The 23,133-nt window shown below is 39.7% G+C and overlaps 1 protein-coding gene, 1 long non-coding RNA gene and 1 pseudogene across 2 annotated transcripts in view; 2 read left to right on the forward strand and 1 right to left on the reverse strand.

Annotated features, from left to right (window-relative positions):
• Positions 1 to 23,133, forward strand: part of lancl1 (LanC antibiotic synthetase component C-like 1 (bacterial)) — a 53,659-nt gene that overhangs the window by 2,972 nt on the left and 27,554 nt on the right. The gene's annotated exons all lie outside the window — the stretch shown is intronic.
• On the forward strand, positions 19,497 to 19,615 carry LOC137178141 (5S ribosomal RNA; annotated as a pseudogene).
• LOC137177340 (uncharacterized) lies at positions 20,780 to 22,589 on the reverse strand. The gene is made up of 2 exons (XR_010926075.1): positions 22,106 to 22,589; positions 20,780 to 21,073 (listed from the first exon to the last, which is right to left on the reverse strand). It is a non-coding gene; the product is annotated as an uncharacterized lncRNA (long non-coding RNA).

Raw genomic sequence — 23,133 nt, forward strand, 5'->3', positions numbered from 1 at the left:
TGACCCACCCCGCGCAACACTTAGAAGTAGTTCAAAGGCTACTTCCTGCTCCATGACGTGGAACAGGAATGTGAATGTCTTGAGTAATTAGAAGATTACGGTAGTGAAATGAGTGGAATTGACGAAGAAAAGATGAGAATTTGAGTTAGGATCAATGTGTGGGCAATATAACTGGAGAATTCATTGACTTTGTTGTGATAACCTCCAATGCATATATTTGCTATAGCATATGTTGCCAAAATCTTTGCAAGATTTAATTACGACGTGAATGATGGTGATTACTGTGATCGCCGTAAAAATGATGCTTGACTGCGGATTTCTTCTGCATTATGGAGCCAATTTGCTAAATTAAGATGGTATTTTGTAAAGATATATGACACGCTGCATTCGTTACAAAACGTCCGTGCAGCATGAACTCTTTTTTGGCAGTTTGCCTTATTTTACTTGCTTCTTCTTAACTCCTCTGTAAACCATTTAGTTGTTAGCTCGGGCTTCATTTTTAAACCCCTCACAGAGCATTGGTGTTGACTTACTCTGGAATGCTGACATTTTCCTCCAAAGTAAGGCCTTTTCCCAGTAACACATTTATAAAATGGGGACCCTCCTATATTGTTTTCATTGATTCTGTCATGGCAACCTTGTACCACAGCCCTGCTTCATAATTGGATTGCTACATTGGACACAATAAGCTTCAGTTCCCCAGCAAAACCGGAGAGACGTTGGGAGGCGGAAATGCTTGTCTGTTTTGTGCGATGCAAACCTGCAGATAAATGAGTAACAAAGATCAGATTTCACACAAAGATATTGGCGTATTTTCCTTGTGAGTGAGAAACATTCAGTAAGAGAATGTTAGATGGCGAGAAAAATGACAGTAAAGGGAAAGATAAGAGTTGATTTGGTCTGTTTGTTTTCTCATTTCATAAGAGCTTGTACTTTGTGTGCAAACACGAATTTAAACCCAATGAGTAGAGTTAATAGTTGTATGATTAGAGTTTAATGATGAAGGATAAGACCTATTTTCTTGTATGTATCCTCAGGCACTCTACTAGTTTTATTGAGGAATGCTAAATGCTCCCCTCTCTTTTCTGGAGTTTTATAGTAATTGGGTAAGATACAGAACCTGCCTGAAAACAGTCGGACTCATGCCTGCACAACAAAATGACTGTCAGGCCATAAAATGGCAGAATATGTGATTTTTTTTTTTACTGGATCGAGATGGATTTGTTGTCAGTTTCTTTTTTCTTTGAGTCATGCAGTACAACACCAACAGACTCATATGCTTTAGTTCAAGCTTGAGTCACTTGTTTTTAGACATCTCTCAAACCAACTAAACAAACTAAATGTGATAGTGGTGAAAAGAACAAACTAACACCTGTTTGATTGATACTCCCTAGAATGCACACACAAAAAACATGATTTAGGATAATAAATGCATTTATTATCCTAAATCATGTTTTTTTTTTCAATTTTTTTCAATCAAATAGGTGTTTGTTCATTTTAAGAATGGCTTTTATCTGGTTTTGCAAATTAACTCTTCAAGGAGTTATCTTGTTGGTTGACATGTATCCTTGCTAAAAGGAAAAAGAGGATTTTAAAGCTGAAATCTGATGGTAGGTCTGTTGCAGAGATGGATGGTTCAGTGGAAGACATTTATTGTAGATTTTTATATATTTAATATAGAAGCCAATGAAAAACTTGCCAACGAGTGATAGTACTGGACTTGTGCTCGATTTTAGTGTGTTAAAAAGCAAATGTGGTGTGAAATGGTTCGCCTCAAGTGTGCTGGCTCTGTTTTGAATGGACTTTATTGGCATAGTCAGCCAGGACAGGTGCAGCCCAACAAACCATGACAAAGTGATTAGCGTTTCTCAAGAGCATTGTTGAGGAAGTCTCCAAACACAGGGAAAAGTTTCAGTTTGTGTGTGTTTTTACTATACTTCTGATCATCATATTAACAATTTAATAATTAAAAAAGTTTAAATATCAGCTGTAAGATCTAACACATGACACGTAAAAGTACATTTGCAAGATATTGAGATATCTAACCATAACCTTAAACCTAGCTTGCTGTAGCAGCTCTCTGACTCCGTGTGGACTCAGTGTTCATGTTGGTCATGGTACTGATAAATTACCGCCTTGCACATTAATTTTGTAAAATACCCTGATAGAAATTGATGCGTTTGACTAAAATCACCAGCAATTTGTATATCCTTTAGACTTTAGAGTTAGAAGAGCTGATTTAGAAGGATAAGTTGATGTTTTCGTCAAAGACACATTCAAAATATTACTTTACAAATGTCATTATGATTTATATTTGTCATGATCGAAGGAATATGAAAATTGCTTGTTTAGGAGATTAAAAAAAGGAATTATCAAAACAAATACAGCTTGATTCTCACAGGATTAATATTTTAGGAAGACCTTTGTCTTCACAAGAATGCACAAACAGGTAATTTGTGCTGGAGGCCTTACAAATGACAGACTGAATCAAAATTAAAATCGCCAGCAGTCTCTGCAATTATTACAAATCACTGGATGTCCACAGCTTATATTGATCCTGCACAAAAAGAAGCGTAGTGGGAGTGACAGCTGTAATTCGTGCTAAAAGTTTTTTTTTCCCTGCTCCTTTCTTGTTCTTGTGAAACTCCAAAAAGCAGAGGAGGTCTTAACCATTGTCTTAAGTACCCTGACAGGATCTTTCTCTGTGGTTTTTCCTTCCCAGTTGACTTTGAGCAAAGAGAAATGGAGAGCGCAGACTGTTTTTTCCTCTCCAGTTGAGATTGAGCAAAGGGAAATGGAGAGCGCAGAGTGGTTTTTCCTCTCCAGTTGAGTTTGAGCAAAGGGAAATGGAGAGCGCAGAGGCACAACAGATGGCATCTCACACCCTCACTGTCCTCTGAGCCCACTCAGTGACCAGTGCCATGCTGCCACTCTGGGCACAGACACTGTGAGGCAGAATTCATTAGCAGGATCAGGCTGGCAATAAGGAGGTCTGAAACACAGGGATTCGCTGGTCAGACTCAGGTCCAACATTTCCCGTGTCATTCCCTTTTTCAAGGAGTTCAGTTTGTCAAACGAGTTGTTACTGCAAGTGCAACCCCCCCCCCCCCCCACAAGTGAACGATTATCACTTAGCCTCACGGTGAAGATCCCCAAAAACGAGTCATTGATTCGGGAAATGAAAGTACCTTGAGCAAAACCAACTGTGTGTAAACACTCTTTGTCGCTACACACCAAACAAATCCATACAGAAGACACATGACACAGTCCTTCACGAGGGATTTTCAAACACCTCACTCTGTCACAGCATCTGGATTGTTGTGGCGATAAATGGATTGAAGCAACCAATTCACAGTAGAATAACCTTTGCCAGCATGCACTAACCTCATTGCTGGCCACATCTCAGCCTCTTATGTCTGGCTTTTTTATACAAATTGCATTACAGTCCATTGGCCTTTTGGAGCAATCTCCCATTCAAGACTTTGAATTGGAATGAAACAGAAACAGACACTTCTGCGAGAGCGCAGCTGCATCATCAGTAGTAAGGTTTTTGTGTTTTGAATACATCCTCACAATTAAACCACATAGCTCGATTGTACCGTGCTCTCCAGAACGACCCATGGGAACATTTTCTTTCCAAAACCATTACATTACTGTTAAAAAATAATGATGTTTTATGGTGTGACAACGCTGTGGATGAGGTCTGGTCAGGTTTAGGCACAAAAACCACTTGGTTAGGGTTAGGGAAAGATCATGGTTTGGGTTAAAATGATCACATGAAATGTGGTGTGGGTCAAAGTTACTACTCCTTAGAATGAGGCAACCTTCATCGTCATGGAAACAGTAAACACCACGACATTGGTAGTTATGGTTTTTAAAAAACTGTCCCAACTTGTGGTTGGAGACTGGAAGCGAACAGTGGCCTCTTGCAGCTAAGTCCATTTTTGGCCATCTATCTATCTAGCCATCCACCCAAACCACCTCCTCCTAATATGGACATTTGTCACCTTATATAGACGTCACCTGAACTATCAATTCTTGGGGTCAGAATTACTACGGCCACTAGATGGCGTCTGTCACTCAAACGCACAATAGGTCGTTTTTGGCGACTGACTTTTCGGCCTATACTGTTGTTGTTGTTGTTGTTTTTCTGGGCTGGCTGTGAAATGACCTCTCAGTAGCTCTCTGAGACCGTTGATAACAGAAAATCTGCAGGTCAATGAATATGTAGTTCTTGTAGAAAATCAGAGACGCCATTTGAACAAATTCCAGGACTCTGTTTTCTACACTGTGGCTTCATTTTTTAAACTAAAATAACAGCGAGGATACTCGACTGTAATATTTTGTCTTATGTTCTGTTTCCACACTTTTACATGAAAGACGTGATGATTCCATTTGCTGTCTGGCAAGAATCAAAGATAGTTTTCTCCTACACATCTGGTCTCGTCTGCCGTCTCCATGTTTATCATCTTAAATTGGCACGAGATGAGCACAGTTGGTCGGTTTTATTTCAGTCCATTCAGTCTGCCTGTTTATCCGTGTGTCTAGACCAACTTTGTCCCTGGAAAGGAGGAGAAGCTGCAGCTATGTTCCTTATTACATATTCCCCCTGAAGAACTCCACACTATGTTCACTCAAACTCTGGCTCCTGAGACAGACTGACTGACTCTCACTCTCTTACAAACAACATGATTCCTGGATTTCCAAACCTGAGCAGAATAGCAAGAAGGGAGGAGATGCACATGATAGAATATGGTAGTGTAAGTTGGCCACTTTATTTGAACCGATTTTAGCTGCAACTGCGAAATAAAAGACCTTGAGAGTCCCTTGTATTCCTGTAACTACTGCAAAATGTTATCAGAAAATGTCCAAAAATCTGGAAAGTTGAGATTTCGACTAGCTGAGCAAATAAATCTAGCATACACACAATAAATCTATCAAATGTAACAGGTAGTTACAGCCTCACCTTACATAATCCCATTGGTTCAGGCTAAATTAGTCAAATACGTTGTGCCAAAATATAAAAATAAAATATAGAATATTTTCTTGAATTATACAATGTTTCATTCCTAGTAAGCCTCAGAGTAAATAATGATTTCCCTACACTCTTCTGTTTGACTCACAGTTAAATCTGTCCTGTCTGAATTTAATGCAACATGCATTATCAATTTGTGTGAACAGAGGGGTGATTTGATAGTTCAGGTCCAACAGCACCACCCTCTGACCGTCCTGAAACACTGCGAGTAGTCTCCAGTCTCCGTGTATGACTCATAATCCAAATTATGCATCCAGGAGATGTGTCATTTTAGCTATTTGGGGGGGAAAGCAGCAGTAATATTAGTGATAATACAAAATGTTAAGCATGTGGAGGCTTGGCATGCCCATCAATCAGATCCAAACTCAAAAAATAGTACCTCAAATATTTAGGATGACTGTTTACTGAAGAGGTCTTGAGGATAAAGATGGAATAAGCAAGAAGATATGAAATTAATTTGTTTTTCTAGCTGCTGGGAGACATACAAACATGGTCCAAGGAGGCAGCATCACTGTCTTTTTTCCATCCTTCACCCCGTCTTGACACTTCCACAGAATTGTCGAAGAATCTTGACACTTGTCTGACTCGTCCACTCCCCGATCAGCCTGGTAGCTTCAACAAACTCCACCAACTCGTCTCCTGAGAGTCCGCGTGAGAGTCCTGGGACAGGCTGAAAATCCCCAGCACATCATGTCAGAGTTCCTCTGTGGTCTCCTCCCATATACACTGCAGACAAAGACACACACACACACACACACACACACACACACACACACACACATACACATGGACACACATATACACACTCCTGTCTGTCACTGCTCACCGCCGGGGTTGCCACAGACATGCACTGACATCACAATTAAACCGAGAACGCCCCAGCACTGCACGGTCATCCATCACATGCACCAAACGCACACACACATACGTACACACACAGAGCAGTGGCAGGGGTGTCTTCCTGCATGCTAAGAGGTAGCTATGCATCTCATGCTGGCAGCTCCGCCAAGCATCTTGATTGGGGTGTGAAAATAAATTCTCAACACCAATTGGGCAGCAACTTACATTATGCTCCTCTGAAATAAAAGAACGATATGCTTCTCTCTCTCCTTGTATCTCTTTGTCATTTGGTGCAGTTTTGATGACACATATAAAGTTATGTTATCGTTATCCTTTGCTTTCCTGCTAATACCCCCCTAGTGAGTATTCAGTCATGCCATAGAGATGCAGATAATTCCCTGAGAATCAAGGAAGATGCCCTCTCAGGGGCCCCTGGCACTCAGCAGGCAGGCGGCCCCGTGCTTCTGATCTCATCAAGCGAGCACATCCGCCTCCATTAGTCTCTGGCATTGTGCTCGAAATTGCTCTGACTTGTCGGGTGATTACCTCAAATGAACAATTAGGCGGCTGGCTGTCACAATAACTTGCTCCCTGTCTGTGAATTGGCTCGCCAGTTTTAACGGCTTCTGCTGCCATCAAGGTGCTCCAAATAAATGATCCATTCTGGAGGGGAAATGTCAGCTCATAGCCCTCGTAATGAATTGGTGCGCAACATCTAGTTGCATATACTGTAATGGGATGATGAAAGAGATAATGCCATTATTGGACAATGAATAAGTTGGCAGAGGAAGTTTCTTGATTGAGCTGTGAGAAGATTAGTGTATGTTGAATGCATTTCTGTGTTTTTGGGGGGCATTTTGATATTTGGTGTACAGCACTTAAAATATCAGCAAACATGCCATATTTTAACAGAATAGTGTAAGAGAGATGATATTGATTCTGGCTCTGTTTCAAGTTTGTTCTCTGATTCTGTAATCGCAGCTTTTACCGCTTTAATAGCCCAAGAAATGAATCAAAGGTTTCACATCAAAACTAGATATACTTGGATCTGTAAGTAAAATGGATTCATATTATTGATCAGTGCTGGTTGATGGGTGGGTGTTTTCTTGCAGGTTGACAATCTTTATTCTGAACACAGAAAGAAGGGGTTAATAACTAGGAAAAATGTATGTGCTGTTTTTGTACCAATTTGTGAGAAACAGCATGTGTAGTTCACATTTCTTTCCTCTTTGTTGCTCTCTGTTACTTTGATATGTTGTGACTTTAACAAAGTACAATTGCTTTGTACACAGGATTCATATGAGTATCTTCCTAGGTGCTGAGAAATCACAGGAAGATAAATCAAAAGTGAGTCATTGCACACCTAGAGGTTCATATCAGTATGCTGCAGGGGTTCATGTGTATTAAATAACATGTGCAACTGTCCGAATGACATGTTTCACCTTGCCTCAAGGTAAACATGATGTAGCCTGTGGCGAAATGCATTCGGACAGTCGCATTTATTATTAATATAGTAAACATGAACTACTGCAGATATATTTCTGAGCATCGTGGAGTGCACTTTTTATGCCACTTTTTTCTTAAAAACTATATGGCCTCAAAAGTTTCTTACTTATTGTTTCTTCTTTAATGACATCAGAGATCATGGTTCGATCAAACTTACATGTGTTGTTTGTTTGTACTCTTCCCTCTTTCCTCCTCTTCATCATAAGTGCAGCACAGCACTTCTGTATCTGTCACTACATTGCCCAATGCCTTCCCCAATCTCCCAACCTCAGAATTGGGAGCAAATGTGCTCTGCTCCAATTGGTCTCAGCCACGGTGGGCAAGTCATCAGAAGCAGTAGCCATTGGTTCCGGACATACCTTTATGAAGCATAGATGTCAACTTGAATGTAATCTATGTGTGTGTGGTTTATGAGTGTGTCTGTGTACCTCTCACAAGCCAACTTGAGGAGAGCACCCGCAAGGAAATCGTGCATCAGTTCTGACCAGATTACCGATCAGAGCGTGACCAATGTCAGAAAGCGCAGAGCGGAGTAATGCGGCCTAATGGCGAGACAAGCCAGGGACTCTTTAATGGTAATGAATACAAAATGTGAGCCCAAGGCGGGATGAGAGGGAGGGTGGAGAGGGGGGGAGACGTCGTGACCAGACTGGTGAGGAGGGAGAGAGAGCCACAGTGTGTGGGAAAAAGAGAGGAAGGTGTAATGTTTACTGTGTTTACAAAACAATACAGACGTCTTACTCAGTAAACCCCCACATTGTTGAAGCGCATACTGTTTGTTCTTGCTGGTGTATTGTATCAGTTGTTTGAGCTGGAACATGACTGAAAAATATAACATCTGCCAAAAACACAAAATAAGTTCATTCTTGGCCTTGGAAATAAAAGTTTACAAAAAGATTGACTGTTCATTGAAATGTATGTGTTCAAATTTTCATTTTTGCTGAGCACTTAAAGGATTTATCATTCACATTTGGCTCAAAAGTTAAGTTTCAAGGTTGATTTTTGACCCAGGAAATGAGATTTGAGCATCAACATTTCCATGACAACTGGAAAAATTTAAAGATATTTCAGAACTGCACAGTAGTAGTTACCTTGTGAGGCAGCTGGATTCACAAGATCATTAGATCACACATAATCTATTCACTGGTGGTTCAGACCAGTCAGCATCCTATGAGGATTCTCGCATGATCTTGTGATCTCTCTCGAATCCAGCTGTTCCCAAGGTAAGACAGTGATAGACAGTTAGACAGATGGTTCATCCAATCACCTGCCAAGTATTTTTTTGAAAGTGCCTGCCCTTTTCCAAAAAGTTTCCAAGGACGACTTCTCAGATGGTTTTGTGTAACAAACCATCTGGCGCGTCAGATTAAAGAAATGGACCTTTAGGTGACATTGATTTGTAAGTATGAAAACAACAAGAGGAACAGTGACCATCACATATACAATACTATAATATATGGCTTTGAAACCAAGGTAGTTGCTGCTTGGTTTCAAACAGAACTCTATGCTTTGGAAAATGGTGTACCTACGATTTTCACAGCTTTCGTAGCAGGAAAAACACAGGTGTAACTAATTTTGTCAATGATGGCTCAGTTTCATAAATTAAGCCATCATAGTGAGCCAGAACGTACAATGCTTATGCCCTGGAATTGTCTTACCTAAATGAAATACAGTCATTTTTAATGTTCTTAATTATACCTGTTCTTATTCCGCTATGACATGCCGAATTGTCTGCCGTGAAAAAAGATCTAAAATCTCTCAAGTTCCTCATGCTAGAACTGTGTCTGCAAAAACAGTCATCAAGTTGAATCAATACCAAACTTGGTCCACCTCAGTACAATGTGAATGTCAAAAGTTTTGTCAGTTTTCTCATTTAAACTGCTTTACAAGCAGTAGTAGTAAACAGTGAAGAACTGAGGGAGGAGGAGATTGCTGCCGAGCCTGTCTTGTAGTGTTTCTCATTTACTGAACCTGTCTGTTGTGTGCACAGCCTTTCTCTTCCCATGTGATGATTCTCAGCCTGTGTGTGACAATGGCTTCCTTCAGTGGCAGCGCCAATAAAAAAGGGAATTAAACATGATCAGAGTGGCTCTTCACCTTCCTCATATCCTCCTGTGGGAGCCTGCCGAGACACCAGTTCTCTCTCTACAACTGACTTTCACTGACTTTCTCTGTCTCTATCTTCTTCTCTTTTCACTTATCTTTGGGGTATTCGGGGGGTCTGGACCATTTGTTGTTGGAATTTCTATTAGGGAGCTTGATTGTGGCTATCACAGTGAGGCTGGTGGCCATGCAGGGAAGTCAGTGACAAAAATAATGGAGGAAAGCAAAAAATACAGTGAAAAAATTGTATCTTCCATATTGAAGGTTGGCATTACAGTACCTGAACAAAATGAAAAGAATAACATAGCTTGTATAAATTGCCGTGTAGGCTAGAGTCTTGCATTATGCAATACATACACTCACCAGCCACTTCATTAGGAACACCTGTGCAATCTAATGCAATCCAATACAACAGCTCTGCCATAAATTCTACATTTACGAAGCTTATACATGTTAATTTTTTGTTGACATTGTCAGAAAGGTGATAATTCTATAAGATAATTGTACTGCAAGATCAGATATTTTGATGGAAAGAAAAAAACAATAAGCTATGTTGTCTCTAAACATTTTTTCAACTTGCCAAATATGTTAATTAACAACATTTTCTCATTATGTTGAGAGAAAATGTAATTCAGCCAGCATTATGTTTCTAGAATAACACATTAGGAGACAGGGTTGATTATAGGAAATGAAGCGTGTAATGTAGAGTCCCCCAACTTAACAAAAGTACAATACCAAATTGTTGGAGTGCCCCTTTAAATGTTTACTTAATATCTTTTTTTTCCTTTTCCTGACATTAATGGGCTCCCATACAAGCCAGTAGTGCTGCATTATTCCATTAAGTTAATCAAACATCTCATCTGTAGGCGTTGGAATTCATCCAAGAATCAAAAATCATTTTCATGGAAATTAATTTAGCTACTCTCTATAACCATTAATAAAATGGCATTATTAATGGTGATTTAACTTGTATCCACCTACTGAAAAAAACTTTTACATCACCTCCTCTAGTCATATTTCTCAGTCAACAAAAGATGTCTGTAAAAACGGTAAGGATTTTTGCAGATTTCCAGCATACAGATGTATTTTTAAACTATTTATTTACCAAATATTCTTTCTTAAACATCTCTTGAGCTTTTCAAAGTATATTTACATAGCCTCATTCAGGTGTATTCTGTCATGTTTATATTTATGACTTTCATATCCTGTTACTGTTGCTGCATTGATGCTATTTCACACAGATTTCTTCTCTTTTTCTTTCTGTCTTTTTTTTAGTTCTTATCATCCTCTTAAATCTTTGTAAAAGGTTGATTCTGGGTTAGGAGTTAGTGAATGCAGCAGGGATATCATGTGGAAAAAAGGCAGACTATAGCTAGACTTAAAACATACAGATCTCTTAAAGTCTCTCTTTGCCTTAGGAAATCCATTATTTGGTTGATTACCTTCTGCTCATGAACCAAGCTACCACAGTGAGAGCACAACTGACGACAGTCAAAACGGACTCGCATTAAAATGCAGCTCAAAGTCTGTGCAGTCTATTGGATCCAATCAGAAGGTGAAATCTCTCAGCCAAATTGATCTGTTTCAACACACATCCCTATACACTCTGCAATAGATTGGTAGACTGTGGAGGGGAAAGGCATTAGCAGATATTCCCTTTTGTCAGCAGAATGATGAGTGAGTGGAAACTGTTCACACTGACTCTGTTTAAGTCTGCTGTTTGATGCTTGAGTCTTACTGTTAAAATTACACAAAATTCAAGACCAGATCAGGTCCAGAAGGTACAACACAGACAGAAGAGCATACTGTGTGTGCTACTGATAGATGTTTAGTTAATATTATTCAAACATAGTTGCTCAGTAAGGCTCACCACTGCATGATTAAGCGGATCTTTTGTCTTACTGAAACCAAAGAGGAACTGAAATTAATCTTTTTATACAACTTGAAAGCAGTTTATGAAGTTGTTTTCAAGTGGACAGCATGATCCTTGTCATCTTTAAAAAGATCATTGTATAATTAAATAGCATTTGCAGAAAATGAGTTTGGATAGTAATTTAATTTTTAAATGTAATTTTATTTTTCTGAAAACTATTCATATAACAGAAGGATAAAAATCAGTCTTTGTATACAACCAGTGACAAGGGGTCACGACTCAAAAAAAGTCTGGAACAATCAATAGTTCATATATGCATTGTGGTATTTGTTTTCTGAGGAAGCACTGTAATTAACTTTTTTTTCACTGTGCTCATCTTCCCTGAACCTCTTTTGTCAACATATTCCTCAGTTAGTTAATTAGTTCCTACAGTTCCAGCCCTCAGCAAGTCTGATCTTTGAGCCTTTTTTTTACAATGAATTGAATCTATTGAGACAGAATCAGCAGCTCTAGTATGAAGCAAAATGCATTCAGAAATGTAAGTGTATACTTATATAATATATAGTTATATAGGTCTAATTTAAGCTTTGTATTGGTAGAGGAAAATATATCTTTCAGTCCAGAAATTGTTTAGTGAACATCTTCCAGCATGTTATTATTAAATCTATTCCATTTCTTTTTCAAAAGATGTCTTGCAACTGAAAGTCAGCGCCTTTCTTTGTTGTCATTTTTACCTTCTACTTATGCACATGCCCCATTAGCCAACATCTCGCTGGCTCTTTCTCCTCCATTTTAAAGGTGTAGTTTACTGCCAGCACGCTTGGCCGGGCTTGTGATTCACAGAAAATGATGAGGTAAAGGCTCAAACTGGGCCAAAAAATATATGGCTCTGAAAATGGATGTCCTACATTTGAGCCACTGGAGGGGGGTGCTTGATTTAACCAGCCAGAAACTTTAACTGCCTTAAATTGCTCATGCTCAGGACCAATGGTAGTCCTCATGTTATGTCAAGATTTTTTCTCCTTTTCCTGTAAAATCGTGTAAGCCACCAACCTTCACTTGAGAAACTCACCGAGCACCATCGACTTTTTCTGACTGGCTTCCATTTATTTATTTATTTTTGAAGCTGTCTTAATTTGGAGTCATTGCTTGTGAGCATGGCTAATAATGTCTTTTCCTTAACTGGGGAGGAGAGATAAGTAGAAGAGCATCTGAAATCAATGGAGGAGGATTAAGGAGGACCCTGGGGCTTCTACCTTCCCTATTCAGATTCCTACAATGAACACATGCTTCTCTTTAGCCCCCAGAGGACAGGAGGTAGGAAATACCTCTAGGCTACACCTCCTTGAAGAGAACACAATAGTAAAGTCACTGCGCATTACTTAACCACTGGCTGACCTCTTTACATCTTGATGGTTCACCGGTCTTGGCAGGATTTCCTCAAATCCAGCTTGGTTTTCACCTGTTTTTATGTTTATTGGATGTTTATGATTTAACGTTATTTGGATTTAAAGTTAATATAAATAGGGGGATGCTGTGGTTTACATCTCAAGGGAACACAGGTGGGACCATTTAAAGCTGACATTTCAGTTTCAATTAATATATGCGACGAATCATCGGAGGACTTTGAAACTGTGCCGTCTTGGAGATGCTGGGGAATTATGGAAATGCAACCTCAGCAAGGAATTGACTGCCCTCAGCAAGGAAATTACACTGCGACAAAATAATTAAAAGCCATGTCTAATTTAAATACATGCCTCTGCACTCTAAAATACCCCTCAGACCCCTCGGTGCGAGTCTGGAAAATGCCACTTCCACGGGTTTTGAAGTGAAATCACCCGCAGGCGTCTGCGCCTAAGCAACAATGATTGGACCTGCCTTTGAAAAGTGTAATAGAGAAGAAAATAAGACGTAACCCTTTCAGCAGAATCAAAACTATGCCTTGCTCTGCGTGTGTGTGTGTGTGCGTGTGGCAAAGAACAGCGTGGATCCACGCAGTGAGAGGGAGCAATAAGGTGAAATAGAGACGAGATGGAATAGAGTGGATGGAGAGAGAAAAAATGACTGTTGAAGATGGAATAAAAGGAGATGAAAATGGTGTGTGTGTGTGTGTCCATGTGTAAGCATATTTTTCACTGAAGCTCATGTATGGGCATTCATAAGTCTTTTTCATGCTTGTGTGCGAACAAACGTGCACTTCCACACATGCATGCACACACATCTATACTGTATGTGGCCGGTATAGGTAACAGCCCTATTATGAAGCAGTGAAGCAGCTCAGCCACTATCCCAGGCCTTGCTGACAAAACTCTAATGTATAGGGCCTTGTGCTCTCAGTGCTTGGATTCAATTAGGCTGCCTAACAGTAGGGCCTGCCTGGAATGGGATAGAGGAGTTAGAGCCCTGTCATATGGGCCCAGTGGGGCGGCAAGCCTCCACTCTGTCTGCCTAATACTGGTGTCACAGCCACAGGGAGAAGCCCGCAGCCTGTGGGTCTGGCTGACTGAATTAACTCACTTTATTTTGTTTTTTCTTTTGTCCTTTTCTCTTCAGCTGCACTAGATAAGAGCTGTATTTAGGGACAGGCATTTTGTCAGCCAAAGGTTGCAGATTTATTTGCCCAAATTAAATTCTCGCATTTACTCTTCTTACCCCACAGGAAGAGAAACTTGAGAGCACTGTAAGAATTGTCTCCTAAGAGGCAGAGTGAGCACACTGTCTCTAGTTATTCTTGCAAAGTGTGATGTTGCTTTCTGCATCTTTAATAGGGTGGACAGTTTGGTATTGCCTCAATTTAAATAGAAAAACACAGCCCATCCTCACAAGAAAAACAATAGTATAGATCTAAAATTCAGGCTGGCAAAAACGACCTATAGTTACGTTAGCGCCATCTAGCAGTGAGTGACGAGAGAACGCAGTTCAGATGACATCAATATAAGAAGACTTGATGATGAAGATGATTTTGTCTTATTAGGAGGAGGCAGTTTGGGTGGATGGCTAGATAGTTAGATGGCAAATGTATTTATATTATTTATTTTTATTTATATTATGGCAAATGGGGACTTTGCTGCAGGAGACCATTATTCACTTCCAACCGCAAGTGTCATGTTTCCAACTGCAAGTCGGGACTTTTTTTTTTTTTTGAACGTTATGTTGTGGTGTTTAGCGTTGCCATGACAACAAGGCAGTATAAACCACCAAGTGATCATTTTAAGTCAAACTGTGATTGTGACAGTTTTGGAAAGTGGCATATTAAGGTCCTATGGGTCGTTCTGGAGTGCATTTCTCCTGCCGCTAGATGGCGTAAACGTAACTATAGGTCGTTTTATGCTGGCTGAATTTTAGACTTAATTATGACACAACGTAACCTGGAGGTTTATTTATGTTGTGGTCATAGTGGGGACAAAAAGATAAGAATTAGAAGGTGCAAAGTACAAATGAAGTCATTCAGTTCAGAACCACTACAATAATGAATATATTCTTCTAGACAGATAAGAAATACTTTCTTGAATGACCACAAAACATTAACAGATTATCTGTGATGAATAAATAACTTCACTGGAAATAACATTAGCAAGGACCCCGCCACAACATAAATCTTTAAAAATGTCTCACAAATAAATAGACTCATTTTTACGAAAGTCTAGGTAATTTTCTGAAACAGCTGGGCACTGAAGCTTTTAGCAAACATTATTCAAACAGGAGTGAATTGCGCACTCATTGGGACTATTTTCAGCTGCAGAATAATACACATGTAGTGTGCTAGTGAGTATTTACAGCACAGGAGGATGTATGTGGGATTTATTTAAATTAAACTCCAATGGCTGTGTTCATCGTAATGAAGAAACATATCAATGATGTGTTTTTAATTTTACACATTCACAGAGCCCTCTGGCACAGAGGAATAAGCTGTATCAGGCTTTGGATACACACACACACTTGTTAATTTTGGCCCTTTTTATGGGATTTGTTAACAATAAGAACAAAATAGAATATCAACATCCTTTCATGATGTTGAGGAGGTACCCGAGGAGGCACTACACTGAATGAAAGAGGGGAATGGATGTGTAGGGGGATGGATTGATGGTTAACTAGGTGTAAGTAGGGAACTGTAGAGCTTCTATGTCATTATATTTGCAATACAATGTTATGAAATGAGAGTATACAGCCACTGAGACAGTGAGTACACTAATGTCATTGACAACAGACACAAGGATATTGCATGTCAAAGGCTTAACAGGTAAGTGCTGTGTAGGGCACTTTGAGCCTTGTCTCTGGTTCATACGCACATTTTCCATTTACCTCACTTGCCTTTCACTCCAAAAACTAGATTGTTATGTGTAATTAAAACCCTATTCATGCCCTAAAATATTCATCAGCTCAAAAAAGCAGAAAAGCAATGAAGTGAGTGAATTGTGGGCAAACACTCCCAGCCATCATTCTGCTATTAATAAGAGCAAGTTAATAATTTAAATACTTGTTTCTCACTTTTTGTGGAATGAAATGTAATGAGGCTTTAATTTTCACCCGCATATTTGATTATATCTCTAATATTTGACTGTATAAAGAGTAGGTTCATGCTTTGAATTGCCATAAAAAGGCTCCTGCTGAGGGCATTATTTGCAGTCAGTGCTTGAATTAGATAAAAAATGTTCTGCCTACAATTTGCCGTACTTATGTGGAGCCCACTTTAAGCTCCAATTTGCCATTTTCTGAATTGTGCCTCCTTGTGCCCACTCCAAACATCACGCACATCTCCTTTAACCTTTCTCTGATTGGTGCATCTGCTGAACACCATATCTCTATTTCAGTCTCTCTCTTTCCCATGTGAAGCCGTGTCTGCAAGCCAAACCAAACTACTTTCCCGACATGGAAGCCATATCGGAGTGTAATCAGGGACAGAGCTTCAGAAGCACACCCCCGCTTCAAAACACTCAACACGAGCACAAAAACGTAACCAGGTAGAGCTATTCTTCACGCTGTCCTCTCCACCTGACGCCAAGGCCGCAGCCAACGGGATGGTGTCCCCGCTGCCGGTGACTCAGCGTGGGATAATCAGTGTGGAGCCGCAGTTGGGATTACGGTGGGGCGGGCAGAGCGGGGTGGTAGGCTGAGGGCGAGCAAGGTGAGGGGGGTTGGGAGAGGAGGGGTTTCTCCCTCCATCAGCAGACCCAGCGTGAGATGTGATAATCACTGACCCACTGTGGGCCCGAAGCCTGCCCGCTAACCAGCCATTATTGAGTGCAATCATAGAGAGGGAGGCCCATCAGAAAGAAAGAACAAAAAGACACAGCAGTACCTTCCTGTCTTTCTGAGAGAAATTATTTTGGGGTGGAGGAAATAAATGAAAATTCACTGAGTGCGTAGTGAGTACTTGAAATCAGCATGTAAGTGAAAATATTTTTGGAGCAGAGGACAGAAAGTGAAAGTAATTTTACAATCAACACTGAAAAGAACACATTCTTTCAATATAATACGAATCTTACAAACCCTTTCAGCACGCTTTTATCTGATTTTTGGCTAATTTTGCTAATTTGGAATTTTGCCCAAATATGTCAAATATTATTTTTCTTCTAGGGATATGCATTTAGATCATTAACACAAGAGCTTTTTTTTTTTTTTTTTTTTTTTGCTTTTAATGCACCTAATTGCGTTGCTCTTCACAGATGAATGCACACAATGAGAGCGGTCTTGTTATGATAACTGCCAAACGTACAATTACAAGTCCCATTAACATCCCTTTGAAAAGAATGTAGATACACAAAAGAGATGGACTGGATACATGAGACAAAATTACAGACAGCTGATACCCCTGTTCATTGATTGTCATGGAAACACAATGAAGTCTTTAGCGATTTTTACAGAAGTGATGAAGGAATGGTGTTTCTATCTCGGGGGGGGGGGGGGGGGGAGTGACCAGGGGTGGGGGTCATTTTAAATCACTTTAATTCAACAGAAGATGACAGCCATTGTCAATGTGCTTCGCATTGAGTTTCATCCCTAAAAGAAAAAGTAATTTCGTGCCCTGGCATGCTCAGGTAGACGAGTGGCTGATTTTCTTTTTTATTCACTGTATGTGTGGGAGGTGGGAGGTGGGTGGTGGTGGGCTATGTATGTGTGTGTGTGTGTAACTATAGGTATTCAGTGCCTGCATGGATACTTTCCTTCTTGTTTTCTTGTCTTTGCAGGTGCAACTGCACAAGAAAATTCTGAGGAACACATTTTACTGGTGAACAAAATAACAAAAACATCATGTAATCTAGTTCTATTATGTATAATATATCCTAATGCAACAATACTGCTATTGCCTAAATGTGAGGCAGTAATGTGATAACTTTATTCAGCAACAAGTAGGCCGTGTAATTTGGCCACCATTGTTCATCACACAAACTTAACAAAAACTGAGCCTCTTAAACACCACAAAGATAAAAAAAAAAGTTCCCACAGAGATTTCTGATATACTGTATGGCCAAAAGTATTTGTCCACATACTTTTGTGAGCTTTTGATGAAGTGCTGTTTTTACTAGGCCCCGAAATCAACAACAATCAGCAACAGTTTGCGGGAGACTCTCTGCTGTTTCAACATGACAATTACCCAAACACACAAAGTGAAGTCCATAGAGAAATGGTTTTCCAAAGTTGATGTGGAAGATATTGACTTGTTGCGGGGTGTGGAGCTTGTTATAGGTGCATAAAAATGGTTTTGGAATTAGCAAACATCACGCTAGTCACGTGTGGTTATAATATTTGCATGTCCACATACTTATGGACACGCACTCACAATCTGGCAGTATTGAGATATCTCCTCACATACCAGTTAAGTCAATTATTTAATTTTCATTGTTATGCCTGAGCTTTCTCCATGATATCATTGACTGTAGGTGTAGGTGATTTTTGTATAAATGCCCTTCAAATTGGAATTACCAGTTTGAGTCCATGCAGATTTTTTGCTATTAAAACTTATGAGATAATTTCAGATGTGTATCTAAAATGTGTGAATGCAGCATTTGTAGCCTCTTTGAGTCCAACAATTTCTGCTTTCAAAACATCTGTAAGGATGATAGTGTTGAGTTTGGGAAAAATTGCAGTGTTTAAATTGAATTGAGTATCGTCTGGGAGCAGGTCTGGTGGAAGGTGGTTCTGTGGTGCTGGACTTTATTGTTGAGCTCTAAAGCATAGTGGGTTTAAGTTAGTGAAGCCTCTCTGAGCCTCATATGAAAAAAGTTTTTGAAAGAAGAAAAAGTAAAGTCTTTTAAATTTGGGGGGGAAAATGTCCTAAAATGGCCTCGATTAAGTAACTAGGGCCAGTGCTCTCCAAAAGGAGATTAGACCTTGAGAAAGACCTGCAGATATTTGTTATTTTGACTTCTTTATTTGTCTTGCTGTGTGTTTGTGCTGGCAGCAACTTGTTCCAGATTACATCAGAGAAATCTTTAAAAATTTATGTTCCTCTTTGGCAACAATCTGAGTTTTTTTTGTCTTTACTGGCAAATACTTTCCTTTTTATGCCTCCGTGCTGGCGACAGCATTATGTTTTTTTCGGGTTGTCTGTCCGTTCACCTGTACATCCGTATGTACGTCCATATGAATGTGATATCTCAGGAGCGCCTTGAGGGAATTTCTTCAAATTTGGCACAAATGTCCACTTGGACTCAAGGATGAACTGGTTAGAATAGAAAGATCAAGGTCGCTGTGACCTCACAAAACATGTTTTTGGTCATAACTCAAGAATTCATATGCTAATTATGACAAAGTTTCACATAAATGTCTTATAGGATAAAATGATGAAGTGATGACATTTCATATCCAAAAGGTCAAGGGTCAGCTTCACTGTGACATCATAATGTTCTGCAAAAACACTGTTTTGGCCACTGTTCTGTTGTGACCATATTTCACATTTGGTCAGAATGGTGACACTAATCTTGGTGCCCACCTTGAAACTGTGCTGATTGTTTAGATTTTCTGTGCTGCCAGGTTGACGATGTGTGTGAAGCATCAATGTTTTAGAATTTGTAGCTTCTTTGCAGCAACATCCATATATGAAGCATTGTCTGCTGTTAGGGCTACAACCTTGTGTTCTATCAGAATCAGCTTTATTGACCAAACATGTGAACACATACAAGGAAAATACACTTAATACCTTACAGCCATACCACCCTGAGCATGCAAGATCTCATCTGATCTCGAAAGCTAAGCAGGGTCGGGCCTGGTTAGTACTTGGATTGGAGATCGCCTGGGAATACCAAGTGCTGGAAGCTTAGATAGAGATCATATTTCTCCCATTTTAGCTTCGCTACATTGGCTTCCTGTAAAATCCAGAGTAGAATTTTTAAAATCCTTCTCCTCACCTACAAAGCCCTTAATGGTCAGGGACAGTCATATCTTAAAGAGCTCATAGTACCCTATTACCCCACTGGAACACTGCGCCCCCAGAATGCAGACTTACCTGTGGTTCCTACAGTCTCCAAAAGTAGAATGAATGTGTCTCCTGTGGAACCATCTTCCAGATTTGGTCCGGGGGGCAGACACCCTCTTTACGTTTAAGAGTAGGCTTAAAACTTTCCTTTTTGATAAAGCTTATAGTTAGGGCCAGCCAGGCTCGCTTTGGACCAGCCCTTAGTTATGCTGGTATAGGCCTAGACTTCCGGACGACTTCCCATGATGCACTGAGCTCCTCTCTCCTCCTCCTCCTCTCCACTAGTATGCATCCATGTACCATAAATGCATGTTACTAAAAGGAAACTCCAAGGTCCGAGGGATAATGGCATAGTGGAAGGTGTCCTCCCGTGACACCTTCCCCCCCCCCCCCCCCCCCCCTTTCCAACCAAGTAGAAATTGGTTTGATTTGATTGCTGAAAATGATTCCATGAAACCCCAGAAAGGAAAGTAAAAGCAATTAGAAATAAGAGAGAAGGCTAACTGCTGACAGTGAGTACTCGCATGAGATCTATGAATTTTGACAGGCTGGTGCTGCTCTGTGTATGGGCAATTTGTTGAAAAAAACTTTCTAAGTTTCTATCAGTCAAACTTAATGATACATTTCATGACTACAGCTCACTTCACTCTCAAACCTCTTAAAGGGCACATATCATGCACATGCACATTTATATTCTGGGGCTGGAATATCTTTGCATGTCTTACAGTTCAAAAAATGTTTTAGCCCCTGTCTTTTTAAGGCCCCCCTCCCGATGAGCTCACTCAGTTCTGATTGGTTAGCTCCCCGAAGCTGCTCCTCAACAGACTTCAGGCAGCTCGGTAAGCTACGTTAACAAACAATAGTAGCAGGATTTCACTTATTTTTCCCGTTCTGTAGTTGAAATGGAAACTTCACAAATACATCCATACATATTCGAGCCTGAATCCCGTCCGAAATATGCGAGTGGACAACGTGAAAAACCCATTGAACAAACTAAGTAACAATCTTTGGAACAAAGACTTTTAATCAGCGTCTTTTGCAAGAAGGTGAAAATTTTTCCACCTGAATATTTTTTGGGAAGCATGAATCTTTGCCTGTGTTTGCAGAGCTTTTCTGTGATATATACAGTACGTCACACATGCTGCCTCTCAGTGAAGTATATCCTTGGACAATGGCTCCGGCTGACAGCAGAGATAAGGCTCCTCGAGGTCGAGTTGCCTTTGTATCAGTATGCATCTCTCTCACCGCCACTTCACTGGCTGTGTTCAAACATGGGAGGAGGGATATCCAACTGCTATGTCTGGACAAAAGAAACGAGTAGAGAGACGGTTGAGTGTGGGCTATAATCCCCTTGGTGATCATACTCTGCAAACTTAAAATGTTCTTTGTATGTACAGTATTTAGCCACATAATCCCTAATGACACAAGTTGATACTAAAATTAGAAATGATCAGCTGTTAGAGTTGATAGACTCAAACTGGCTAAACTTCTGATTTCAGTTTTCAGTGTTTGGTCTTTACACGACTATATAGAATTGGATATAGCAGCTATAATCACATTTTTAATATAACACTGTATCAAATGACAATGTGTAATGTTAGAGAACCTGCAGAGAATTATCATTTGACTCTGCAGCTCTCCTCGGCTTTATGGAGCTTTATAGTGATTTTCAGCTCATTGTTTAGCTGTCCAGCTGCAACTTTAATGTTTTTGTTCACTTGCACAGCGTCGTTTTCAGCCTAAAGAGGCAGCTGTTTTCAGAGAAAAGGCTTTAAAAAACCCACTATACACTACCTGCTCAGCACCAAATGACAAACAGACACAACAACTAGCTGGTGAACATAGTGGAGCATTTAGCAGATAAAGAGCCAGATATTTCCCTCAGGAGTTGGTACAGACAGAGCTAATGGAGAGTTACAGACTAACATTCACCAGGTGGACAGAAACACGACTCTAAATGAATGATTATGTCGCTCTGTAACTGCTGGATGTGTAAATAAGCAACTGTTTGCTAACAAGTTCAACATAGCAACTGGAAAGGTGATGAGATGACAGTGTTGTGTTCACAACTTTAAATTCATTACATTTTAAAGCAATAGTCTTGACATTTTAGAAAACATGCTTCTTGCTGAGAGTTAGATGAGGAAATTGATATACCACTCTTACATATGTACAGTAAATATGAAGCTACACCCAGCAGAAAATTAGCTTAGCTTAGCATAAAGACTGGAAATGGGGAAACTGCTTGCCTTGCTCTGTCCAAATAAGTATATTTCCTAAAATTTTAAACTATTCCTTTTAATGTAATGTAAGTCTTTTTTTCACCTATAACCTTTTGATAATGTTCTTTTTGCACAATTTTGAGCCTCTTTAAAAGAACACTGCCGAATGTGAAGCTCATTCTGACCCTTTTACATGTTCTCCTGACTGTGCCAGACCTCCATTTTCTGTTTGAGTCGGTGGACATCCTGGGGATCTATTTCTGCATTTCAAGAAACCAGTTAGGAACACACACACACACACACGCAGACATCAGCACGTGAAAGACAGGGCCACACCTTATCCTCGCTCATTATTAATGAAGGGGTCAAGTTGGACATGAACGTGCTAAGCAAGAATAGCACAAAGTGAGACACATGATGTGAATTTAAAAAAAAAAAAAAGAAAGACAGAGTGGGGTAAGCAGGCTGTTGTGAGATGCTCCGTTAATGAGTAGTTCTGTGTTGCTGTAACATCACTGTTTTCTCATGCTGTGATATGTGTTTGGTCAGCCTGCTTGAAAAATGCATAATTGGGTGAGTTGGTGCTCATAAAGACAGAAAACCTCCCACAGAGTTGGGCTCTTGCAGCGCTGCTACTCCTCAGCACATAATGATATTTGGTAGGTGAAAACAAGTGATTAGCAAATGAAATACCTATTTTTAAATAATATATGTATCAGTTTTTGTTGAAGCTTTTGCAGCTGAATAAAAACACATTAGAATGTTCTAAAAATGGATTCAGGGAAGGTTTGGATTTTACATAAACAAAAAGGAAGCCTTTTCTGTCAAATGATAGGCAGTTTATTCCTGTATAATCAGTCATTTTTATGTGACTTTTTACTCTTCTGCTTAGCTTTGTGGGGGAAACATTTAATTTCTGGCTGGTCACTGTTTACTTAAAGAAAATGAGATTTACCTGTTACATGTTGCCTGTCCCCTTTGCTGCCAAACTTACTTGCTTGCTGGATGATTAAAGCACATCCCAAGTGAAAAATTTGTAAAATAATAATAATAATCATATGATAATAATAAATAATAAATAATATTTAATATTATTTATTATTATTATTGAGAGTATAGGCTTTTTTGACAATATTAA

The sequence above is a fragment of the Thunnus thynnus genome, chromosome 24 (genome assembly GCF_963924715.1).
Source record: "Thunnus thynnus chromosome 24, fThuThy2.1, whole genome shotgun sequence".
In the NCBI taxonomy this organism is placed as follows: domain Eukaryota; kingdom Metazoa; phylum Chordata; class Actinopteri; order Scombriformes; family Scombridae; genus Thunnus; species Thunnus thynnus.